The sequence below is a fragment of the Cavia porcellus genome, unplaced genomic scaffold (genome assembly GCF_034190915.1).
Source record: "Cavia porcellus strain 051 isolate PalLab524CR breed Dunkin Hartley unplaced genomic scaffold, mCavPor4.1 scaffold_31, whole genome shotgun sequence".
NCBI classification, from domain to species: domain Eukaryota; kingdom Metazoa; phylum Chordata; class Mammalia; order Rodentia; family Caviidae; genus Cavia; species Cavia porcellus.
The window spans coordinates 36,204,216-36,230,389 of NW_026947514.1; the positions used below are offsets into that span (position 1 = coordinate 36,204,216).

Genomic DNA, 26,174 nt, shown 5'->3' on the forward strand with positions numbered 1-26,174 from the left:
ATAAAAAGCACACATTTTCTTGTCTATTCCTTGCTTGATGGGCATTTGGGTTGCTTCTAAGATTACAAATTGTGTTGCTATAAAAATGTATGTATATATATCCCTGTGGTATGATGCTTTTGTTTCTTTTGGGAAGATACTAAGAAGGGGAATAGGTGGGTCAAAAGGAAGCTGTAGTTTTAGTTTTTTGGGGAATATCCTCACTAATTTCCACGGCAGTTGCACCAGTCCACACTCCAGCCAACAGTGGAAAAGAGTTCCTTTTTCCCCACAGCTCCATCAGTATTTGTTATTGGCTAATTTCTTCAAAAGGGTCATTCTTTCTGGAGTGAGATATAATCTCAGCATTCCTTTAATTTGCATCTCTTGAATGAACAATGATGTTGAGCATTTTCCATATATTTATTTGCTGTTTCTATTTCTTTATCTCAGAAGTGTATGTTCACTTCAGATGCCTATTTTTGGGCTGGATCCTTCAATTTGGAAATCTGATTTTTTTTTGTATTCTTTTTTCTTTGCTTGTTTTTCTTTGTATTTTTATATATTCTAAATATTAGTCCTTTGTCTGAGGAGCAGCTGGCAAAAAAATTTTTCCACACCATGGTTTGTCTCTTCTCTCCCTTTTGTGGTTTCTTTTGCTGTGCAAAAGCTTTTTAATAAGATGAGATCCCAGTTGTGGATTCTTTGTGATAGTTTTCTGTGTAATTAGGGTTTTGTTCATAAAGTCTTTGCAAACACCAATGTCAAGAGTTAGACTTTTTTTTTTTTATCTTCCAGCAGATTTTGTGTTCTGTCTTAATATTTAGATTTTTGATCCATTTCAATTTTAGTTCAATGCATGGTGAAAAATATGGGTCTAGGTTTAATCGTTAGCATGTAGAAAACCAGTTTTTCCAGCACCGTTTATTTGAGAGGCTTTCTTCCAGTGAAGGTGTCTGGCTCCTTTGTCAAAGATAAGGTGGCTGAGTATGTATGGAGTTACTTTTGCATCCACTAATCTGTTCCATTGATCCTCAAGGGTTTTTTTTTTTTGTTGTTGTTGTTGTTGTTGTTGTTGCTGCTGCTGTTGTTCATTGGTTTGTTGCTAGTTCTAAGCTGTTTTTGTCAGAGTAATTTTGAGGTGTAGTTTCAAGTCAGGGTTTGTGATGCCCCTTGCCTTGCCTTTGTTGCCCAGAATTGCCTTTGCTATTCCAGATCTCTTCTGGTTCCAGATGAATTTTAGAATTGTTTTCTCTAATTCTGTGACATATCTTACTGGTATTTGATTGGGATTACATTAAATCTGTATAATAATGTGGGAAGTATGGCATCTTTACTATATTGGTTTATCCCAAGAACACTAGATATCTTTCCATTTTCTGTTATCCTTTTTGATTTCCTTATTTGGAGTAGTGTAGTTGTCAATATGAAGGTGTTTTACTCCCTTTGTTAGACTGAGTCCTAGGTATTTCATTTTTTTGAATGTTATTGTGAAATGTGTTGCCTCCTGATTGTTCTTCGTGAGTTTGATATTTGTGTTCAGGAAGGCTATTGATTTTTGAGTATTGACTTTGTATCCAGCTATGCTACTGAATTTGGTTATTAAATCTAGAAGTTTTTTGGTGGAGTTTTTGGGATCCTCTACATAGAATATCATGTCACCCTCAAATAGTGGTAATTTAATGTCTTATTTTCCTATCTTTATTTTTTTCTCTTGTCTGATTGCTTTGGCTAATGATTCCAGAACTATATTGAATGAGAGTGATGACAGTGACCATCTTTGGCTTCTTCCTGATTTTAGAATGAAAGGTTTAGTACTGCTTCCTTTTCAATTTTATTAAAGAGTTTGAGAAGTAGTGGCGTTAAGTTTCCTCTAGCTTTCCTATAGAATTCAGCAGTGAGTCTGTCAGGGCCTAGGCTTTTCTTCATCAGTAGGTTTTTAATTCCATCCTCAGCCCCCTTGATTGATATTGGTTTATTTAGAATTTTTATATCTTCTTGATTCAGCTTTGGTAATTCATATGTATTTAGGGATCTGTCCATTTCTCTATATTTTCCATCCTATTATAATACAATTTCTCAAAGTAGGTATAGATGATCTTTTGGATTTCTGTAGGAACTGTTGTGATCTCTCTTTATTCCTAGTTGCACAGATTTGAGTGTTTTCTTATTTAATAAGTTGGCTAAAGGTTTGTCCATTTTATTTCATCTTTCAAAAAAGCAACTTTTGATTCATTGATTCTTTGTATTATTTGCTTAGTCTCCATTGAATTAACATCTACTCTGATTGTTATAATTTCCTTCCTAGTACAAGCTTTGAGCTTCATTTGCTCTTCTTTTTCTAGAAGTTTTAATTTCTATGCTAAGTTGTTTATTTGAGCTCACTCTGTTTTTCTGATATGGAAATTCACCACTATAAATTTTCCTCATAGGATTGATTTCATTGCATCACTGTTCCAGTATATTGTGTTAGCATTGTGATTTAATTGTAGAAACTGTCTAATTTCTTTTTTAATTTCATCTGTGACCTGTTGGTTGTTCAGGAGGGTGTTATTTAATTTGCATGTGTTTATGTAGTTTTGTGGGGTTTTTTTGGTTTTTTTTTTTTTTTTTTTTTTTTTTTTGGTACCAGGGATCAAACTCATGACCTTGCAGTTGTCAGGCAGGTGCTTATGCCACTGAGCTAAATCCCCAGCCCCTTTTATGTAGTTTTTGTGGTTTCTTTTGCCATTGATTTCCAGTTTCATTGCAGTGTTATCTGATACTATGTGTGGTATAATTTCCATTCCTTTGCATTTAGTTAAACATGTTCTATGAGCTAATGTGTGGTCTAATTAGGAGAATGTCACATGTGCAACTGAGAAGAATGTGTATTCTGATGTTGTGGGGTGGAACACTCTGCAAACATCTACTAAGTTCATTTGTTTAAAAGTTTGGATCATACCTTCCCATGAGCCAGGGTCCACTATGAGGAGCAGGAAGAGACTCAGCAAGAAGACAAACCACACCTTCCCACTGGGAAACCTGAAGAGCGATCCCTCTCCCCACCTCCCTGGTAAGCAACTGACTGAGTCAGAGGAACTCAGGGTAAGATGATAGCAACTGAGGTGACAGGAATAGCTTGATACTTGCATTGTTTGTTTGCAAGCCTGGGGCTGGTGATCTGGGCATCTAGTTGGAGGATGGCAAGTGTATACTGTGGCAACTGTGGGGGATTTCTTTTCCTCTTGTTTTTGAAGTCCAATGTTTTGTTACATTTTACTGTTTTGTTTTATTTCTGTATCTGGTAATCTCAGAAATTATTTTGAAGATAACAATATGCAATATAGAAACCATTGTTAAATTCCTATCATCTTGCTTTGAAAACTTATATAACTCTTTTTGTTGTTTTTCTTTTGTGGTTGTTTTTCAGTTTTGTTTCCTTCTTGACTTTTCTGTTTTTTTCTTTTTTCTCTTTAAAATAAAATAGTTTTTAAAATAAAGTAAAAGTGTGGATCAGTTTTGATAATTCTTTATTTTTACCTAGTTGATCTATTTGTGATAAAGGAGTGTTGAGATCCTCCATTTCTATTGTATTAGTGCTTATTTGATTTTTCATGTTTGTTAATATTTGTTTTATATAGTTGGTGCACTGATATTTGGTGCATATGTATTTATGATTATTATTGCTTCCTCTTGGATTGTCCCCTTAGCAAGTATGTCATAAATTTCTTTGTCTCTCTTAATTATCCTTGGCTTGAAACCCACTTTGTAGGCACATAGAATAGCCACTGTGCTTTTTTCCTGGTCCTGGTCACATGGAGTATTTTTTTCCTTTCTTTGACTTTTCAGCCTACAAATTTCTTTTCTTCTTCTTCCTATTCTTCCTCCTCCTCCTCCTCCTCCTCCTCCTCTTCTTCTTCTTCTTTTCTTCTCCTTCTTCTTCTTCTTCTTCTTCTTCTTCTTCTTCTTCTTCTTCTTCTTCTTCTTCTTCTTCCTCTTCTTCTTCTCCTTCTTCTTCTTCTTTTTCAGTTTCACTATGCAGTTCAGGCTGACCTTGAACTCACTGTGTTGGCCTTGAACTTGCAGCAATCCACCTGCCTCAAACTCCCAAGTGCAGCATTACAGATGTGCACTACCACACCTGGCATTGATGCAGCATATTGTTGGATCCTACTTCTTGATCCATTCTGCCAGTCTGTTTATTTTGATTTACAAATTGAGACCATTTACATTGGTGATGTTAACTAATATGTAGTGATTTATTCTTGTAATTTTATTTTCCAATTGTTGATTCCTTTTTTTCTCCTATTGAATTACTTGTCTTTCTGATAGATTTCCCAATAGATTCATTCTATTGGGGTTTATGGAGCAGTAACCTTCATTATCTCTTTCTAAAACGTACTTCAGAACATTTTAAATGCTGGTTTGGTCATCATGAACTTCTTTGGGTGTTCTTTGTCATGGAAATATCTTTTTTCTCCACTAATTTTGAAAGGTAGTTTTGCAGAGTACCTCAATCTGGGTTGGAAGTTGTTTACTTTTAGAGCTAAAAATACTTCATTATGAGCTCTCCTTGCCTTGAGGGTTTTTGTTGAGAAGTTTACTATGATTCTGATAGCATTCCTTTGTAGACAATTTGTTTATTTTCCATATCATCTTTTAATATTCTGTTCTCATTTGATTTTCTGGAATCTTGACTATCATACGCCTTGGCATAGATTTTGTTTGATTGTGGCTAATTGGCATTCTCTCTGCCTCACTTATATGTATATTAAATTCTTTTTCTCTGCTTATGAATTTTTCTGCAATGACTTCTATGAACAGGTATATGTAAAATTTTCATTATCTCCTGCTTTTCTCATTGACTCTGATCAATCTTTTTCTTTGCATCATCTAGCAGCTGTTGGGTTTACTTTTTGTGATCCTTTGCTATTTTCCTTTACTTTTTGGGTTTTTTGTTTTGTCTTGTTCTGATTTTTTTGTTTGTTTTGTTTTCTGTCTTTGAAACAGGATTTCACTATGCAGTTCAGGCTGACCTTCAACTCACTTCATAGCCAGGATGGCCTCAAACTCATAGTGATCTTCCTCTCTCAGCCTCCCAAGTTCTGGCATTACCGGTGTGCACCACCATGCTCAGCTTCCACTGGAATTTTAAAGAAATCCTTCTTTTCATGATTGCTGACCACAATCCTGTCTTCTATATCTGATATTCTGTCCTCACATTGGCTCATTCTACTGTCCTAGATATCTGTTTGAATCTGTCTCATGGATTCCACTTCTTTCCTATTTGTTGTATTCATGATATCCATCATTTTCCTAAACTCCTCTATTTTGTTTTCTGTCACTAGCCATATCTTTCAATATGGTCACCATCTTGTAGTTATTTGAGAGATCATTTCTGAGTTGACTTTTTAAGAGCCTTGTCCATCTGCTTATATTACCTCCACAATTACTACTTCAGAGAGCTCAGGTGGGTGGCTTTCAAACTGTTCCACCTATCGCCCTCTGAGTTTGCCTTTGCTGAGTTAGGAGTCTGGAGTTGCATTTTGCTTAATTGTCTTCTCATTTTTTAAAAAATTTAATTACTGAATTGATGCTTGTGAATTGCTTATGGAAAGTAGCTTTATTGCTAGTATTTATTTTTTTTATGTCTTTTTTGAGACAGAGTCTCATTATGCATTTCAGGCTGGCCTTGAGCTCACTTCATAGCCCAATCTGGTTTCAAACTTGCAATGATCCTCCTGCCTCAAACTCCCGAATGCTGGGATTACAGGCATGCACCACCATGCCCAGCTTCTATTGCTCATATATAGAACCCCCAGGAAATGACTACTTTTCAGAGAAGTCTTCTGGGTGTAGCTGGCTTTAAGGTTTTGAGTCTGTTGCAAAATCTTACCTCTTCAATTTATTGGGAGTGAAAAGTTGCTGTCTGTTTGGCCTAGCTCCTGGTTGTTGAGCTCTGGTATACAGTATTGCTTATGACCTTTATGCAGTCTCAGTCTTGGCAAATCAGGAATAACAACTGATTAGAACAATTATGTCACCTTGAAAAAAGTAGTACAATCAGCAATAATAACAGCATCACACAGCCTAGAAAATGACAAACTATGGTAATTATTAGTTTGCAGCCTTTAATTGTATTTAACCAAATTTGTAGTTAAACGACAAAATCTAAAACAAATTGTATATAGTAAATATGCCCTCAATATGGCAATTTTACCCTTGGGGAGAAATAGAAAAATAAGAGAAGAGGAAAAGATTAGAAGCAAGGCTAGAGGACAGAGGAAGATTACATGAACTTTGGGAAACTGGTGAAGAAGAAGGATGGAAAGAGAAAAAGAAACATAAACAAGAACAGAACAACAACAACAAAAACCTAGAAACAATATTTACATTCATATAAAAAGAACAAACAATCCAAAAAAATCAAAACAAAGCATACACAAAAAAAAAGCAAGAAAAGAATAAATAAAGAGAAGAAAAAAAAAACTCACTTCAGGGCATGCCTGTGCTGTCACTGGTAGACAAATGATTAGATGCCAGATCCATGAAGATTAATCTCGGTAAATCAGCCATGGATTTATGGAGGAGTAGAGGGTAATCCCAGCAAGTTTGCACCTTTAGTTCAACTGAAGTTCAGCCTGGTTTCTGGCTGTGAGGCCGGAACCTGACTTGTTTAGCTGCAGTACTCCACGTGCCTTCTGCTGTTTTGAACTCAGTTCCTTGACCTCCCGCCAACTTGAACTTGGTTCCACCTAACCTTGACATTGGGAGCTCCTAGATGTAGCCCACGGTGCTCTGATTCTGAGCTCAATTGACCTTTCTCCAAGACAACTACTAGATAATTGCTCCTCCTGGGGGACATCTGAACCTGAATATCTCTCAGCCACTGCAGCCCACTGCTCCATTCCACTGGTATGTTTCTTTGTGGAGGCCTCTGGGGTTGCTAGTAGTCACCATGCGTCTGTAGGTTCAAGTCCCACCACCACCATACAGTGAGTCGGGGTCCAGAAGAAAGCACTGCCTGTCACCTTTTTCTTCTGTGTTGAGGTCTCTCTTCACTGTCGCCATGGCCTTCAGTTCTGACTTCAGATTCTTGCTGCATCCTGGGGACCGCTTCTCTCCTTCTTGTGCTTGACTTGCTGCTGTATTCCAGAGTCCGGATGCCAGATCTCAAAGAGGCTGTTTCACCACTCTGCTATCTGGTTTGAGTTCCTTAAAACAACATTTCTGAATTTATTTGTCAATGACCTTCATTTTCCAGGGAATGGCCACTACGCACCACCAAGCAAGCACTGTGTTAGAGCCAGGGTCAGCAAACTTCTACAAAGGAGCTGGAATAGAGTAAGTCCCCAATTTAGGAATGAGATCCTTTCTGCGAGGAATGCTTATAAGTCATATTTATTTCCAAGCTGACAAAGTGTGTCTTGTACACACATCTGTGAATGTTCATAAGTCGGGAACTTACTGTAAATATGTTAGGTTCTGAGGCCGTGTGGTTTCCATGCACCTGTTTACCTCTGCTCTGATAGCTTAAGAGTAGCCCAGGTAATATATAAATTACCCAATATGAGGGAGCAGTCTGTGTTCCAGGGAGACTGGGATTTGAATTTCAAGTTATTCTCATTTATTATAAAATTGACTTCTTTTGGTTTTTCCCAACTATTTAAAAATCTAAAAATCATTCTTAGCTCAACAAAAACAGGTGGTGGGCTAGACTCTCCCTGAGTCCAGAGATCAAGAGAAAAAGTTCTCATAAACGCATGTTAGATACTATTTCTCTATCTTAAAGCTTGTGAATAGTTTTTGTAATCGATAAAAAGTGGTGCTACCCCTTGTGGTTCAGGTGGCTTTAACGCCTTTACGTCATCTGACATTTAGGCTCTGGTGATAAGTACTTGATTATTTTGTGCCTATAATGTCTCTCAACACACCCTCTGTGGTGGATTAACTAATAGTCACCTTGTAACGCTCACTGAACTGAGTCAGTGTGGTTCTGGGTATGGAGGGCCCACCCAAGGATTATTGCCAACAGCATAAAAGAGAACTGGAGGGGAAGATGGTGCACTATTGATTCTCCTAGAGACGCCTATCATGCTTATCATGTTTTTCTGATATGAACTCAACTGTTCTCATCATCAGAGGAGCTCAGGTCCTCATTACTGAGGATGGCTGCAGTTTTTTCTAGGGAGCTCTGGTCCTTTTTTTGACCATCACTTTCTGGCTCTGGTGAAGATCCCTCAGCTTGCTGGCACAGATCCTTCATCCCACTGGTGCAGACTTTCTAGCTTCCACCACTGACCTTTGGCCCTTCCCAGTGCAGATCTTGATACAGACTTGCACAAGACATTGCTGTGAGCTCTGGGCCTCCAGTTGGACTCATGGAGGACATTGCCATGGGCTCTAGCTCTTCAGCTGGACTCATGCAGGATATGATTGTGGGATCCAGGCCCTCAGCTGGATTCTTGGGTGTCTAGTGTGTGGACAGGTCTCTTGTGCACTTTTGCATTTCTCTTTTTGGGCGAATATTATAAAATAATCCTATAAACTACATCCTGTATTAAATCTCTTCCCTTGCAAACCCTGACAACACCCTTCTGGTTGAAGCAAGTTAGCTCGTTTGCCTTTCATGTTCTCCTTTCATTCACCACACTACTTTGAATGTCACTTGTCAAAACTGGAGTCTGAAATGCAATCATATTACCTGTTCTTTGAATTCTTCCTGCTTGCCGAAGTTTTGTTTTTCTTTGTGGCAGTGGAACCTAAGACCTTGTTCATGATATGCAGCCAATCTACCATTCAGCTACATCCTAGCCTCCCATTTGTGTTTTTAAGACATATACAGCAAATTCCTAGAGCTGACCCCAAAACCAAACAATTAACCACAAGGCAAACACCCACATGCTCTGCAGAGGAGCTCGACTTTTCACATCTCACCCACATACACCTCTTCATGATTTTTTTGAGTCCTTCTCTTCTTAATTTTATGGAATAAAGGCAAAACAAAATTTCATAACAAGATGATAAGAGAATAACAATAGTTAATACATTGCATATTATCTTTAAAGTAGTTACTCAGAGTACAAGATATGAACATAAAAATTCTCCAGTTGATACAAGTACAAAAACCTTCCTTTTCTATACATCTTCCTGATTTCATGATATATTTCATTCTCTTCTTAGAAATACATGGACATGTCTATTTTTAATCAAACTACTTAAAATTAATTTCCTGAGTTCATTATTAAGATTATCCCCTAGGGGCTGGGGATTTAGCTCAGCAGCATAAGCACCTTCCTTACAAGTGTGCGGTCGTGAGTTCGATCCCTGGTACTGATAAAAATGAAAAAGACAAAAAAAAAAAAGATTATCCCCTAAAGAAGCTAGAAGTAGCCTCGGAGTTGCAAGTGACCAGCTGGGTGTCTCATTGCATGACATCCACCTGAAGCAAGTCTGCATTTTGTCTTTCAGCTCCCAGAGTGGCTATGTGGTGGGGACAGAATCAGGGAGGATATTAAAGGACAATGGGGAAAAGAAAAGACCTGCATGATGCCTTAGTGTTCTATCTATTTCAGAAACAAACAGAAATTCAATGGAACAAATTACCTGTGAGTTTGACAAATTCCATTAATTGTAGAACACAAGGAACAAAGCCTTCTGTCCTAGCTGAGGGGCATCATGATGGCATTTTAAAAAATCAGCATGCCAGACATGAGAGTGCACGCCAATAATCTCAGCACTTGGAAGGCTGAGGCAGGAGGGTCACTGTGAACCTGGGCTACATAGTGAGTTCAAGTCTAGCCTAAACTACATAGTAGACTCTGTAAAAAGAAAGAAGCACAAACATCTTAAATAAGAAGCGTCTCCTCAACCATCTCATGAAGGAAATGGAAGAGAAACCTCACACCCAGTGAACTCTTGCAGACAGGAGACAGAGTGAACAAGGTGGGTGAGCGGCTGGGGATGTGCACTAATACCGAGACAGCTCCTAGTGTATGCGTTGATGATCTGTGTTGAAGCAACATTCTGGGGGGAAGGCACTAGTGCCACCCGTGTCTGCCAACTGTGACCACCGCAGGCCTTCTGTAAGGAGAGGAGCTCGTTAGCAGCCTTGGACTCCCTGACTTCCTGCTCTTGGGTCATCACACTTAGAGAGCAGCCCAAACCAGGGGCTAGTGGGCAAGGGCACCAATTGTGTCAGACAATACAGGCCTCAAGGCCTGGCATGGTGGCAACTGGCTGTGATCCCAGCAGTCAGGAGGATCTTCACAAGTTCAAGGCCAGCCTGAACTACAAAACAAGACCTTGTCTCCAAAAGAGAGAGAGAGAGAGAGAGAGAGAGAGAGAGAGAGAGAGAGAGAGAAGAAGAAGAAGAAGAAGAAGAAGAAGAAGAAGAAGAAGAGGAAGACAACACAGGCCTCACCTTGGTCATGCTACTGCTTTGCTGAGTGGCCTTGCATTCACCTGAAGTTTAGCTTCTACCATTAACCTGCCAGATGGGCATCAACACATCAAGGCACTATGGCCCAGAAAGTGATAATATGGGCTATGAGCTCTGACGATATTTAAATCCTCTCTTTCACTTACTACTTAGCAAATATCTGTGTGCTCAGTTTTCTCATCTGTAAGCACCTAACATAGAGATCATTATAAAGATTAAGAAACATCCAAATCCTTTCTTAATCTCAGCACTTGGGAAGCTGAGGCAGGAGCCACTCAAGTTTGATTCAGCCTAAGCTCCAGAGTAAGACTCCCACACATCCCATTCCAGCTCCATCTCAAGAGGTGGGAGTCAGCCAGGCCTTGCCCAAAGGGGGTGAGGTTGCAGGATCTGTGCATTCTGGCAAGAACCCTCACCTGCAGCCATGAGCTACTGACATGGAGGCCGCAGGGCAAAGCAGGACTCCAGGGAAGTCAGAGCTTCCGGAAAAGTCGTATGCCGCAGGCACTGACTTCTGCACCCGATATGTACACAGAACCACACAAGGAAGCTCATCCCTGATCCTCAGTCACTCCATTTTGCAAACAACCAAAGACTTAAAAAGATCAGGTTCCAAGGCAGGAGATTCACAAGTTCAAGCTCAATCTGAGCAACCTAGCAACCGAGTGAGATCCAGTCTTCAATTTTTAAAATAAATAATAAAAAAAGCTGAGGATGTAGCTCAGTGCAAAGGCCTGGTGTTCAGTTATCAGTATGAGAGGAATAAAAAGCATCAGTTAGATTGTTCAAGAGCCCAGAGCTAGTGAGTGGCAGGCCAGTTCTCTAATTCAGGTTTCATGGCTCTGAAGTGCATTTACATAAACATTGTGCCGCCTTGTGGATGTACATTGTGTCACTTAGTGCCATACTTTTAAAAATAGCTAAAACTGAGTGTGGTGGGACGCATCTGCAATCCCAGCAATACTAGGGAGGCTGAGGCAGAAGGATTGCCATGAGTTCAAGGTGAGCCTGGGCTACATAGTGAATTTAAGCCCAGCCTGATCTACACAGCAAGAAAGACCCTGTCTCAAGAAACTAAAAGGAAAAGGAAAAGGACTGAGTGTCCATAATCCCAGCAGTCAGGGAGGGGTGAGGGCAAGGCAGGAGGACTGCAAGTTCGAGTCCAGCCGGGGCAACTTAGTGCCTTAGTGAGACCCTCAAGAAGGAAGGGATGCACTGAAATGTACCTTAGAGAGAAGGTCATGAGTTCAATCTCCAGTACCATGAAATAAAATAAATTAAATTAAAATAAACAACAAATACACAAAGGAAACATGTAATTTTCTGAGGGTTTTTTTAGTTTTCTGGTGCTGGAGATTGAACCCAAGGAGTGCTAACTTACTTGCCCAGGCTGGTTACAGCACCTGGCTATGTTTTTTTATGTTATATATTTTAATATATTATATGACCTATAAAATATTATTTAACTTATCTATATTATACACATATGTGTGTTATACATGCACAGAATGCCAGGAGAGAGGCTAAAGGTTTACTAACTGCTTGAGTGTCAGGGTCGAGCTAGGCATTATGATTGAGGTAAACAAAGCCAGAATGTGCCTTAGCTCCTTCCTGGAGATAGTTAATAAGTTTCAGTTTGTTACTGGAGGGAAGTGTTTTGCACCTTGGGCCCAGACCAGAGGCTCTGATGAGCCATTGCCAGGAAGCTGAGAGACAATGTGTGCACAAAGCTGGGGCCCACAAGGGGCTGGATTCTACCTGCTAAATTAAGAAACCTTCAGCACAGTAAAGACTGTGTTTGTTAGGCAATATTTCTCTTCTGTGTCACTTAAGTTTAGAACACAAAATGTTCTCCCCAAATAATGGATGAAGCTAAACAAATGTGTGAAAGAACCAGGCAAATAGAACGGGTGACACCTCTCTAAATCCCACAAGAGAGATTTACAATAAGCAGGTTATTTCTAGTCATAAAACGGTCCATAAAACAAAGGCACAGGATGAATGCGGTTGTTCTGTGCAGGGCTGGGGAGGTCTGGGGTGGGCGGGAGGCTGCCTGGCTGGTGGGGTTGCTTGTTTCCTTGGCAAAGCCATAGGAGCACCCTAAGGCTGAGAAGGCAGGATCAGGTCCCTGGTCCCTGGCCAGAGAGTGAAGCATCTAGAGGAACAGTTAGCCCCGCAGGCCTGGGCAGGGTTATCAGCCTTCTTCCTGGCTGCTTTCCACACAAGGCATTTACCCAAATCCCAGGAAGCGGGGATGACCACTTCTCCACTGAGTAAATGGCTCCAATCCAGTGCGTTGCTCCTTAGTGACTGCTAGAAGCCTGGGAGCTGTTAAGAAATCTGGCCAGCTAATAAGAAAGCAACTCACTGAATTTTCTGTGCATCTATCTATGTGGCAATGACCTCTGCCCACTGATAGGATTATTTCCAAAAGATGAGAAGTATAAAACAAAAAGCGGCCTTTATTCTGAGAATACGGAAAGAGATGACTGGCACCCCCCACCACTGGAGTCTGGCGATCTCTCCGGTGGACACATGGTGTGGGGGTATGTAAGTAGCCTCAGTTTGGGGTGGAACCTAAGGTGGGCATTGGGGATGCACAGGTAGCCCATTGGTCCTAGGTTTCACACCATAGGGGCGGGAAGATGGCATCACAGGTAAATTCCTAGGGGTGGGGGAGATAGGGGCTTCCTGCTTCCAGTTGAGCCTTTCCTGGCTACAGTGTCCTGTCTGGGCCAAAACCCTTTCATATCCCATCTTATGATTATTATTATGAAAAGGGGCAAAGATTTCTCTCTTTAACTACTTCCTGAGGGCACTGTATGGGAGCCTAGGGGAGTCTACAGGATGAAGGTTGATGCCCAGGTAGACGCTGGTGCCAGATGTTTTGGCCAGGACAACTTTACTGGTGAATGCACGTATGTTAGACTGGAAAAACAAAGAGACAAGATGTTATGAGGAGACATGGCACTGTCATATTTAAGGACCCAGGTGAGGTAGAGGGAAAGGTGCCTTTGATTTAGACATGTTCCACAGTAAGGCAGAATTCTGAAAATTAAGTGTGAGGTTAGGAGAAATGATGTTATGAGAGGTGATTACTCCCCCATCTGAAAGCATAAAAGTTAAGAGGGTAGGTGTATAAAACTTATCTCCGGCCCAGGAATTGAACTGGAAAAAATAGGGGGAGCAGGGAAGGCAGTGGCTGTACCAGTATAGGGGAGGTAAGGGCTTAGGCTTTCAGGGATGTCATGTTTAACCAGACAGCTGAGAAAGAACTGCGACTGTTATCGTATAGAACCTTATGAAGATTATCTTACACATGATGTGGGAGTCTTTAGGAAAGACTGTCAAGAGTCCTGCTGTAAAAATGATCATTAATAGAATGTAAGAAATTAGGAATCAAAGTGGATAACAAAACATGACTTAGCCTGTTAACTGTGGCTGTGAGGCCTTCATGAAACGGAGTTGGGTGGGTGACAGAAGATGAGATGACCACTCAGAATGATCAGATTTAGGGTTGGGAGGGCACTTCTTAGTCTGAGTGATGTGAAACCAGAATGGGAGTCCAGCAACTTTGATTGCTGTTGAGGTTACCAAGAATATCAGGTGTGGGTCGCTGTAACCTGATTGTAGTCCTTGGAATGATTTGCTGCAACAGAACTTTAGCGAGTATATCAGCAGTTTCCCTGGTTGTGAGAAAGGCTTTTATGTATCCTGAAAAAGTATAAACTAAGTGAGAAGACAAAAATGTATCTGTCAGTATTGACTAGGGTTACCTGAGAAATTAGTGAATAAGAAAGGAAAGAGGTGGTCTTATGTCGCTGAGGAGAGGTTTACTAGTGATAACAGGTGAAAGCTGTTGAGGCCTCAGCATGTCTAAGTCAGCCTGTAAATTTAGGACTGGGACCTGTACAAAATAGGCCCTGTTTATAAATGGCATAGCTTGACCATCAATACCCTGTCATAGAGATTGAGGACTTAATATAGCAGCCTGAAAACTCAGGAAGAACTCTGTATATATGGCCTCTATGTCCACAAATATAGAGAATTGTCTTACCTGAGACTTTAGTTGACTTGGACTCTAAGACGGACACCTTAAAGGGGGCTGTTGTTGCCCTGAACCCACTCAGTCTTCAGCAGCAATTTTTGTCGGCGATGAATCCGGCAGTGTCAACATTTCCTGTGAAGGCTAGAAGTTAGGATGGCTTACCCACACTCTGGTGGCTAGAACAGTCCAGCAGCCCTGGAGTAAGGTCTCAAAGAACGCTAGGATGGGGCATTTTCTTGTCCAATGTCTTTTTTTTTTTTTTTTTTTGGTCTTTTTCCTTTTCATCGGTACCAGGGATCGAACCCACGACTGCCTGCTTGCAAGGCAGGCGCTTATGCCACTGAACTAAATCCCCAGCCCCCAAATGTCTTCTGCTGCATTTGAGCGTGGTCCATGGTGGGGGGGGCAGGCAGCTCCACCTTGTGTAGGTTTACCTGCCTCAGAACTCCAAGTGTCAAAAGTGTTAAAAATATGAAAAACCATATTAAGATCTCTCTAAGGCTTGAAGGTCAAGTTTTGCCTTTTTGTTTGGGATTTGGACTACAGTAGAATTAAGTAAGTATGTAGGAATTTAATATTGGCATTTTAGATTAGAGAGCAGGCTTTATCTGGATGGCATACCACTTTTTTCAGGGTGTTGTGTGGAATTGTATATTTAATAAAAAAGGCTTTAGTCTGCCCTCCCCCTTTTGGAGTAAAATCTCATTTTAATGGAAACATTTTGCAGTAAAGATTTGCCAATCTTATGAATAAACAGGAGATTGATGAAGGCTTTGATTGATAAACAAGGCTAGTAAAATTATCAGGTGGCCAGTAACCTTGATTAAATGGTTTGAGAATTGTGATTTAAAAAAAAAATAGCATCTCTTGAGTGGAGCCGAATTGTAAAAGAAGCATGTCTGAGTGGAGCCGCTGAACTGCTGTTTTGTGGCGCGCCAGTAGAGCACGCCCAGTGTGGGGGTGGGGCGAGCATCAGGACATAGTGCACAGGGGTGGGCTGGGGCTGCCCCCGGAAACGTGTAAGGTGGCAGCGACAACGGTGCATGGGGGAGGGAGGGGCTGGGAGGCAGCCCAATGCAGCACGTGAAGCTGGAACTGCTTGTGGGGTGCAAGGATTAGAAAGCCAATTTAGGAACACAGCTGAATTTTTATTAGTCTCCTGGACCTATTTTAAAAGTTTGTTATAGTTAGTATGCTTGTCCTGCTCTGGCACAGCTATAGGCCCAGGTTCATTATCAGTGGTGTTTACCTTTATGTCTGTGATCAGCTTTTTTCGAGCTGCTTGCCACAGTTGATTTTGCTCTTGTGAGCTGAGAGTGGTATTTAGAATCACATAAACATCCTTAAAATGTAAATCATAACAATTAGTAATAAATTCAAATTGCCTGATATAATTCTGTGGGTCAACAGAGAAGCTACCTAATTTATGGGTAATCTGAGATAGATCAGAAAGGGGAAAAGGCACATGGATGTTAACAAGTCCCTTGGGGCCAGCTTGCTCCCAAAGTGGTAGCAGAGCCTGAGGAGAAGATTCCAGAGCAGAGGGCCATTGGGCAGCCATCTGTCCAGTAGATGCATATGAGCAGTCATCTGTAGAGTGACTACAGAGCTGCTATGGGTGACCCTGGGAAACACAGGCAGATGGCGTCTCACTGTGTGCCTTGCAGTGAGAAGATTGCTGTCGGCAGCACAATGAAGCATCATGTGCACTGCAACAGGGTGGCTGTTGCAGTTCACAAGAGGAGCCACAATGGGGCACCCATTGACAGTGAGGCCCATGAGAACATAGTGGAGCCCGGCCATGGTGGAGGGTTGTAACATGGCGACTGTTCCCAGCGCAAACTGGAACAATCACATGGCCTGCTGGAAGGCACAGTGACCGAGACCTAGTATGGTGGGGAGGCAGTGAGAATGCTGTAGGGGATAGAGAATTCTCAGGAGAAGAAGTCGGAGAATGTGAGGAAGCGCTAACAGAGGGATTAGAGCCGCTGGGAGAGTTATGGGTCCCGGGAGATGGAGGGGAAGTCGATTGCACAGCAAGAGATAACGGCGAGGAACCATTTTGTGGGTAGGGAGGCGGTGGAGGGCAGGACGGAAAAGTTTGCAGCACGGTAGAGTTAGCTAAAAGTATCTGAGCAGGAGCACAAGACTTAATGAGAGATGGGCGTATTCTCAGAATAAGAAAGGCCTGAATATAAGGGAGTTCTAATAACTTGTCGCCAGCCTGATAGAAATCATACAAATTCTTGAGAATGCAGGGGTTAAATGTTCCTTCCTTGGGTCAACGATTGCCGATAAGCGGGTAGGTTGGCCAGATCTCCTGGCAGTAAAAAGTTAATGGTTTAGTTTTTATGGTACTTTTAATTTTTAGAGTACGTAAATTGGAAATTAGGCATTGTAAAGGCATCTTTTGGGAGTTAGAAAATACGTTTCCCATGACTGATTCGGGCAAGAAATAAGCCGTGGTCCAGAACAAGCCGTCACTTGTTTGTGGCACCACACGGTGGCTAAAGTTCCAAAAACTCATATATTCCAGTTGTCACTGAGAGATTTATGAGTGGAGCCCACGTGGGGTCAGTAACAGTTTTGCCCGTGAAAGCTCGAGGCTTTAAGGGAAGTGAGGGCCTTTCAGTGTGGGCGGTCCAAAAATCTCTGCTTTGGGCCATCCAAACCCAAAGAACATGAGAGATTTTGGACACAGGTTAGCCCAGAAAGAACCCTGCCCTGGGATGTCCTAAGGACGTGAAAATGCACAGACCCACACGAACAGGGGGAACAGTCGACTGGGGCTGCCCAGTGCCAAGAGTTCCCTGGAGAGTGTTCACCTGAAATCAATCTGGCTGATGGTGGATGTAGGCAGCTGGCAACAAGGACATCTCGGGAGAGGAAAAAGCGCGGAATTAATCCAGGATGTTATCTGGCTTGTGAATTGGCTGGGGGCTCAGCTGGGTGTGTCCCAGGAGTCAATCGCCTGCCCATCGAGTCACGGTACCAAATGATAGGATTATTTCCAAAAGATGAAAAATATTTCCAAAAGATAAGAAGTATAAAACAAAAAGCGGCCTTTATTCTGAGAACACGGAGAGAGAAGACCAGCATCCCCCACCGCTGGCGACCAGCGATCTCTCCGGCGGACACGTGGCGTGGGGGGTATATAAGTAGCCTTGGTTTGGGGTAGAACCTAAGGTGGGCATTGGGGATGCACAGGTAGCCGACTGGTCCTAGGTTTCGCGCCATAGGTAAATTCCCAGGGGCGGGAAGATGGCGTCACAGGTAAATTCCTAGGGGCGGGGGAGATGGGGGCTTCCTGCTTCCGGTTGAGGCTTTCCTGGCTACAGTGTCCTGTCTGGGCCAAAACCCTTTCACCCACCACTTCCCTACCAGCCGCTGTGGAAGAGTGATGCATGCGCTGGTAAAGATGTGGCATTGTCTCCATAGCAGAGAAGGCAGGGAAGGCGACACCTAAGGGCGGCTACCCTTAGCCTAGACCTGGGTGCCCATCAGTCCCTGCCCTTGCTGGGTTTGCTTACTTGCTTGCTTTCATTGTGAAAAAAAATCTTTAAGAAGAAAAAAATAGTTCAGGAGAAATTTAAACAAGTTTTACTTAACCAAAACACTCTCTAGAGGAAATCACATTACAAAGAAAGCTTTCAGTCAAGGCTTGCCCATCCCTGCCGTGTTAGTACTATGTCTTGAGTCCCAAACCGAACTTCTAAAAGCTTAGACTTAACCTAAAAGCTTTAATTAAGTGAAAATAGAAACTAAAATGGATGAGTATAGGAAATACTCCTCTGTGAATTAGGAGTCGTCCAGGCAGGACCTCTCCTCAAAGCATTCACTATGGTCAGGGTCAAGGAACCACGGTTGGTTGATTTTTGAGGCAGGGTCTCACTCTGTAATTCAGGCTGGTCTTTTTTTATTTCAATCAGATTTTGTTGTTGTTGTTGTTGTTTTTAGTACTGCGAATCAAGCCCAGGATCTTGCTCTTGCCGGGCAGGCACTATGGCACCGAGCCATACCCCTAGCCTCTTTCAATCCGATTTTATTGGTGCATTTCATATACACATAATACTATTGATCGCATTCATCATGGAGAATTTGTACCTATAGATGATGTAAGTTGATTTTTTTCATTCCCTCACCCTCCTTCCTTCTTCCTCATTTACAAAAGCTTTGTTTTCATGTTTACTTTCTTTCTTTCTTTTTTTTTTTTTTTTCTTTTTGATACAGAGGATCAAACTCACCACCTCACACTTGCCGGGCAGGAGCTTGTGCTGCTGAGCTATCTCCCTGGCCCCCATTTTTTCCTTCTTTTCTCACTTTGACTTTTTCTCCCCTACCTTCCCCCTTGTTTTCTTCCTATTTCATAATACCAAATATACATTATGGCTTTATTTACACTTTCAGTTTCTCACACCAGGGAAACAATGTGGTATGTACTCATAGGTGTCCGATTTATTTCACTTGAGAGTTCAGGCTGATCTTGAACTCACTATCCTCAGCCTTGTAGCAATCCTCCTGTCTGAGCCTCCATGTGCTGCTCACGGGGCTGAGCAGCAAGCAGCTGCAGATGTCGCTCTCACTGGCTCTGCCTGGCAGCCCTCTGGTGTGACACAGTGGCCCATGGTACTCTGCACTGTGAACTCACCATCTCAGTGCCTGGAGTCATGAGACAGAGCTGAGGTCTCTCCTGATAGAACAAGTGGATGACAAAGTCATGGAGTCACGGAGGCCACTGTGGTCCACGGCCTCCTCTGCGTGGCACTGGACCAGTCCTGGTGTAAAGGCATCATCTGGGTCCGTGTTTCACGAAATTTGAGAATGAATTTAAGGGCAAAGGAGATAGATGGTAGGAATGTTTATTAAGCAGAGAGAAATAGCTCCCAAAAGTCAAGAGGGAACCCAAAGTGGGTTGCCAAGGGAACTCTTTGTCTAGGAGTTTAGACCAAAAATGACCAGGACTCAACCACTCTGAGTCAAACTTTAGGACTAAAGCAAGCCTACTCAGACTAGAAATGGGGCTATGAGGAGCTGAGACAGTTGGCAAGCATATGTCTGAAGGTGCCTCATCCTACCCAAGAAGTTTGAAAGGTTCTTGCCTCAGTAGAAATCATGGCAGTGGTCTAACGTGGCAGAAGGCCAAAGGGGGACCGCCTACCACTTTCCTGCTTCTTCCTCAGCCTTAATTGCAACTCCCTTCCTGTTTGCACACAAAGAAAATTCCAATCAGCTCCTTGTTATCAATGCCCTCCCTAAGCACCACCCCTGGTCAGAGGTTATATATAGATTCCTTGCCCCATGTTCCGGGAGAGAAAGCCAGGCCCTGGTGGTCATAGACTTCTCTCCATGTCCTTGGAGCAAAGGCTATTTTTACTTTATATTCTCTTTTATCGTGCCGAAAAGTCTTTCAAAGTTCATTAAAAGAACAAAGTGAGAAAGAATAAACATTTTCCAGATAGGTAGGAGCAGAAGTTGCCATAGCGGTCCTCCACCACCTTGCCTTTACCTCACTCGTCACGCCCTGCACCTAACTGTCCTTCTTGTCCCTATTAAGTCTGGACCTGAGACTCCAGGTTATCTGGCCAAGCCTTGGTCATCCTGACCCCACCGTGGGCCTGTGTCGCTGTGGCTGCCACTGTCTTCTGACTGACTTGCCTGTCCACCATTCCACGGCCCCAGCCCTGCTCCGACGAGAGCTCCAGTGCTGAGCCTGGTGTAGTCTGCCTTCCTCCCAGCTGCTCATGGACGCTGTGAGGAACCTGTGTCCTACTCTCCTTGTGCCTCCCCAGTGCCTGCTTAGCTGGCTCCTGCAAAGTAAACTGCACAGGACCTCCAAGATAATCCTGCCTTAAGGGCCCACAGGCCATGTGATCTGTTTGTCACCATCTCCAGCCCTGACACAGCTGTACTCTCTCGGTTTGTGTGTTGGAACAGAAGTCCCTGGAGCTGTTTGGCGGCTGCGCTTCAAACCCAATCTGTCTTCCTCTGTGTGACTTGAACACCTCCGGTATACCTGGTCCCCTGCTTTTCCCCTCCTCCTGGGCCAAACTGATTCACCATCGAATCAGCCTGAGGTGCTGCCCCTCTTCCAGACAGCCCTCCTAGAGCCTGCGGCACAGCACAAGCCCAGGCTGTGCTCCACACACAAGAAGGAGCACAGGCTCCGGGTGGGGTGGGCTTGTTCCTCAACTGTGTCCTTCTGTTCTAGAGAGCAGGGTGTTCAGTCTGCCCTCTCCTGTTTCATGTCTGAGAAGTAAAGCAGAGCCAGGCGTGGTGCCTGTAATTCCAACACTGTAAGAAGACAAAGCTAAGTTCCCTGAGTCCAGTCCAGGTAACTTAGCAAAATCCTGTTGAGGAATAAAAAATTAAAAGAGGCTGAGGGTGTAGCTCAGTTCAAAGGATTGGGTTCAATCCCCACTACCACACACACACACACACACACACACACACACACACATACACACACTGTTGTAGTCAGGGTTTGTGAGGAGAACAATTAGAATCAGGACATGGAATTTATTATTTTATGATGGTCACCCAGAGTTAACACACAAAAAAAAGTGCAGGAAATCTCTCCACAACACTAAAGACATAGAATATTTAGCCAAGGGCCTGAATCCCCCAGCAATGTCCTGCATGAAGACCCAGAGCTCATGACAATGCCTCTCACGAGTCCAACTAGAGCCCAAAAGAAGGACTCATGCCAGTCTCCTTTACAGATCTGTGCTGGGAAGGCCCAAAGGTCAGGGATGGAAGCTAGAAAGTCTATGCCAGGGAGGTGAAGGAGCTGTGCTGACAGGTTGAGTTTTCTATGCTGGAGCCGAGAAGTCATGCTCAAAACAAAGACCAGGGCTGTCCTGAAAAGCACCACAGCCATCCTCAGTGACACGGAGGCCCTGAGCTCCTGTGAGGAAAAGAATAGTCAAGTACATGCCAGGAAGCCAGTGTGATGAGTTTGTCCTGGTGATTAAGCAGCACACATCTTTTCTGCCGGAGCCAGGAAGTGATGCTCGCTGTGAGGACCAGCTCCCCCAAAGTGAACCACAGCCACTCTCACCAACAAGGTCCCAAGCTCCTCTGATGACAATGGTCAAACTCACACTGGGAAAGATAGTCATGATGAGCTCCTCCAGGAGAACCAACAGCTCAAATAGCCTCCCCATAGGGGAACCCACAACGCCTCAACACCTCTCCTTCTCCGGGTCTCTTATTTATCCTGGAGAAGAAGGAAAGAGGAAAAAAAGATGGATGAGGGAGAAAAATAAAAACTACTTGTGCATCATTGATTTGCAAAAGTCTAGGGGTAAAAACATAAAAACTAAATCATTTGTCCTTGGGTTAACTGAATTGGGCAAGTTCAACTCTTCCTTCAAAGAGTGAACAACTCAGTCCAACTCTACAGAAGTTCAAGAGTGACAAAAATTCCAGCTTGCCTTTGAGGTGGTCGCTGTGGGCCCAGGAAAGGGCACAGAGGCCAGGCTTCCACCTGCAGCAGGCTCTTGTGTTCGGCTCCTGGGTAGATCCATGCGCAGAACACCTGTTGGCTAGCAGCTTGGAACAATTTCTCTTTCTTTCCCTGAGGAACCTGTCTTCTGACCTGGAGGAAACTGGAGGTGAACTGCTGAGAACAACAAGCCCAGAGAGGCCAGCTATAAGGCCAGCAGCCTGCGCTACCTGTGGGAGGGCCAGGGGAGAGAATGCCTGGCATGCGTGCTTGGGGCAGGCACCGGCTTGACAGCGGTCTGCTGCCTGAGTGTGTGGGGCTCCAACTCACAATCCAGAACACTGTCTCAGAACACTCAGGCTGCTGATACTTGTGGCTCAAAAGGAAAGCAGGAGCCAGGTCCAGCTATCAGTCCAGGGCTAGCCGGAGAGCTCCAACTGCAGGAGAGCTCAAGTCTGAAGGAGGCCGGCTCCTGACTACAGCCAGTCTAGGGCAAGGAAAGAGGTTCTTCGCGTGCAGAGCAGCCAGCACTCTGGGGAAAGACCTGAGAGCGTGTGAGTCCCTCTTCTATAGCAAAAGGCACAAACGGTTTCTTAACATGGCTCTGCAAGCAGGGAAATTACACAACGTTCTCTATCGCACCTGTCAGCTGCCTTTGGGGAAGGTTATTCGGAGCTTGGAGCTCCCTGCTTAGGCACAACAGACATGCAGCAGAGCTGATATGTAGAGAAGGCAGGCTCTGCTGTCAGGCCATCTGGATTCACATCCTGATGATGTCACTTATTAGCTGTGAGACTTTAAGGAACCTGCGTGAGCCTGTTATATGGCACTAATGACAGTCCCCAAATGAGAGGCCCGTGAGAGGAACATGACTTGATACCTGTACAATACCAAACACACTGTACTATAAAGAGCCTGTGGTGGCACACACCTATAACCCCAGGACTCAGGAGGCTGAGGCCAGCCTGGCTACATAAAGAGTTCAAAGCCCACCTGAATGACATGGCGAGAACCTGTCTCAGAAAAGAAAGAAGGAAAGAAAGAGAAAAAGGAAAGGAATCAATTAAGCTTTATTCATACTCCGTTGTGGTTTGGATCTGAAATGAACACCCGAAGTTTGAGGTGTTTAGAGGTGGGCTGTTGGAAAGTGGTCCGATGGTGGCAATCCCTGCCAGGTCCCAGCGACAGGCAAGTGGTGAATGCGTCTTCCTGCTAGTTTCCTGTGCTTTTCAAAGTTGAACAACATTGCCGCAGAGAGCAGAGCTGTGACAGTCACAGCACGCCCCACTTGGGGCCCCTGGAGAAGTGCAGCTCTCCGCCTTCTTCAGTCTGAGACCAAAATAAAGTCTTGGCTCCCAACCCCCGACTTCAGTGGCTATTTCTCTCTCGATTCCATAAGCTCCCTGGCAACAAGAGATAGAGAAGATCCTGAAGGAGCCTCTGCTGCAGGGCAGGAAGGGAAGTAGAGACCCTGGAGCCGGTAGCAGGGAGCTGGGCCTCAGAGCAGGCCGCATCCGCACCACCTGAGGGACCTCTGCCACCGCTGCCCGCCTCCTGGGTGGAGCCTCCCACCGGGCACCGGGAGCAGACGCCTCCAGAGGCCTGAGGGCAGCGGGCGGTGCCCAGTTTCGAGTTTCACAGTGTGTGTGTGTGTGTGTGTGTGTGTGTGTGTGTGTGTGACCAGGAGAGGGGGGGGGGCAGGAGAGGGGGCTCCCCTTCCTTTCCTTCCCCTTCCCCCCTCCCCCTTCCCCTTTGCCTTCCTCTCCCCTCTCTTCCCTGTGAACTCTCTTAGACCTCAAAAGACCCGGAAGGAGGAACCAGAGGCTCTTGAGGTACCGTACCTGGCACCTCAGACCCAAGCGGTTCTGCTTTGTTTCCGTTCTTTCCTACTGGTATCATCTGTCTTTCTCTGTGCATGTGGAAAGCTCTCCACGCATGTTATTGCTGGAGATTTTGAAGGTGAATTTCTTGCAAAACACAACCAAAAAGCATTTGTCAACTCTGGGAAGAATTAATAATGTCTCCAGCAAGATTTTAATGATGGTTGCTGCCAGTTGCGCTTGCAGACAGGGGTGCAGTGTAAGGACAGACAGAAAGAGAGCCTTGCTTTGTTTTCTTAGATGGCTAAAGCCAAACTGGGAAATAACTCAGTGGAGTCAGATACTTAGGAATTGGGCCCAACTGTATTAAAATGAAAACTTTAAAACTAGCCAGACATAGCAGCATATACTGGTAATGCCAGCACTCAGGGGCAGAGGCAGGAGGATCACAAGTTCAAAGGCCAGCCTGGGTTACCTAGGGAGACCCTGTCTCAAAAAAAGTTAAAAATAAATGAGTATATTTGACTTTGGGAATTGTATTCACAACATATGAGTTCTGGGGACAAACATTCAAACCAAAGCAACTCTCAGGAATGCATTGATGCTGTCATTGCCGAAGCGCTTCTTCATAAATCCCAACTCGCTCATGAGTGCTCGCAAACAATCCTCTCCCCGTCCCGTGTCTTTCTCTGATGTCCTCTGCCATGTTACAACACAACAAGACCATACTGTATGTGGCCCTTCAATCTCGGTCATCCCAAGCTCCCAAAAAATAAATTTCTATTCTTTGTAAATTACCAAGTCTGTGGCCTCCTGTTACAACAATAAAAACTAAACTAATCCTATTAAATTTTAAGTTCCTCACAGATAGATGGCTGCTATCTCCTTTGTAAGCCTGGCACATCATTCATTATTTAAAGTTGCTTCAGAAGTAAAATGGTACTGTTCTTGTATAAAATACATCCCTGTAAAAAGAATCTAAACAACACAAAAAAGAGGAAAACTCCTAATATCACCCCAAAGACTGACTATTCAATAGTTTTTCTTTTTTCTTTTTTTTTTTTTGTTTGTTTATTTTATTGGCAATAGGCATTCAACCCAGGGCCTTTGCACTGAGCTTTTATTCCTGTCTCTTTATTTTGTGACCAGGTTTTTCTTATGTTTTTGGTGATGTGTTTTGTTCTGTTTTGTTTTGTTTTGTTTTTGAGACAAGGTCTCTCTCTGCAGTGCAAGCTGTCCTTGAGCTCACTTTATAGCCCAGGCTGGTCTTGAATTCACAGCGATCCTCCTGCCTCAGCCTCCCACATGCTAGGATTACAGATATGCACCACCATGCCTTGGTCTTGGCCTCCTGGTGTGCTAGGATGACAGGCAGTGTGGCACGGCTGGTCCCCAGTGAGCCCACTTGAATGCATCCTTCTTCTCCACATGCTCCATCCCTGTACAGAAATAAACAAATCCGGAACCCTCATATCATGCTCACATCTCTCTGCTTTTATTTCTGTGTTGCTATGCAGAGCCCCTGCATCCTCCAGTTAGCAATGTAATAGTCTACGGCACAGATGTTTCACAAGATCAGTGGTCTAGTAATAGGCATTTATCCCCCTCTGAGTGAACTTTTAGGTTATAAGATGCATGAGCTTCTGAATAAAGTTGTGGTTGTGCTAATTTTATCAACATGGAGAATGCAATGGGCATAATGGCGCACAACTGTAATCCCAGTACTCAGGAGGCTGAGGCAGGAAGATCACCACAAGTTCAAGGCCATCCTGGGCTATATAGTGAGTTCAAAACTGGGCTGAACTACATAGTGAAACCCTGTCTCAAAAAAAAAAAAAAAGTACTAAGGGAGTGGTAGGATCTGTATTCATTAGTTCACTATCGTGAACAATTAACTTAAAGTCAACACATTCTAATAATATTTTATTTTTGATGCTGACTTTTGGCTTTTGGTATTTATTTCTTTGTGTCAGTTTATTAGTACCTGTGTGCAATATGTGATGCTCACTCCTCATGGGGAGTTGGTGCGCACGCTAAGACATCTTCATTCTTTCTCTCCTCCCTGTCCCTTCCCTCCCTCCTCCTACCCACCCTTTTCTGTCCGTGTGAGTACGTGTTCATGCTCCTCATGTGGACAGAACACAGCCCACTTCCCTTTCCCCTCCCTTAACCCTTCCCTTCCCCATCTCTTGAGCCCCTTCCTCTTTGGGAAAATCGATCCCCCTACCTCCTATTTTCTATCTTTTATTTTGCTCTTTATTAGTATCCTTGGTTTCTCAAAATATAGGAGAAACCGTGTGACAGTTGGGCTTGTGTGTCTGTTTTATTTCACTTAATGGTCTCAAGGCTTGTGCTCTTTCCTACAGGTGACTCAAGTATCTCCCTTTACATGATATTATTTTAGATACACAGTAGAAAGATAATTTACTAGAAAACACAGCATGAAGATGTCACCATTGC

General features: G+C 43.5%; 1 long non-coding RNA gene across 1 annotated transcript; it reads right to left on the reverse strand.

Moving 5' to 3' along the window:
- Positions 1-20,946: 20,946 nt before the first annotated feature.
- On the reverse strand, positions 20,947-21,668 carry LOC134474250 (uncharacterized). Its single transcript, XR_010044984.1, has 2 exons — positions 21,551-21,668; positions 20,947-21,354 (listed from the first exon to the last, which is right to left on the reverse strand). It is a non-coding gene; the product is annotated as an uncharacterized LOC134474250 (long non-coding RNA).
- Positions 21,669-26,174: the final 4,506 nt, after the last annotated feature.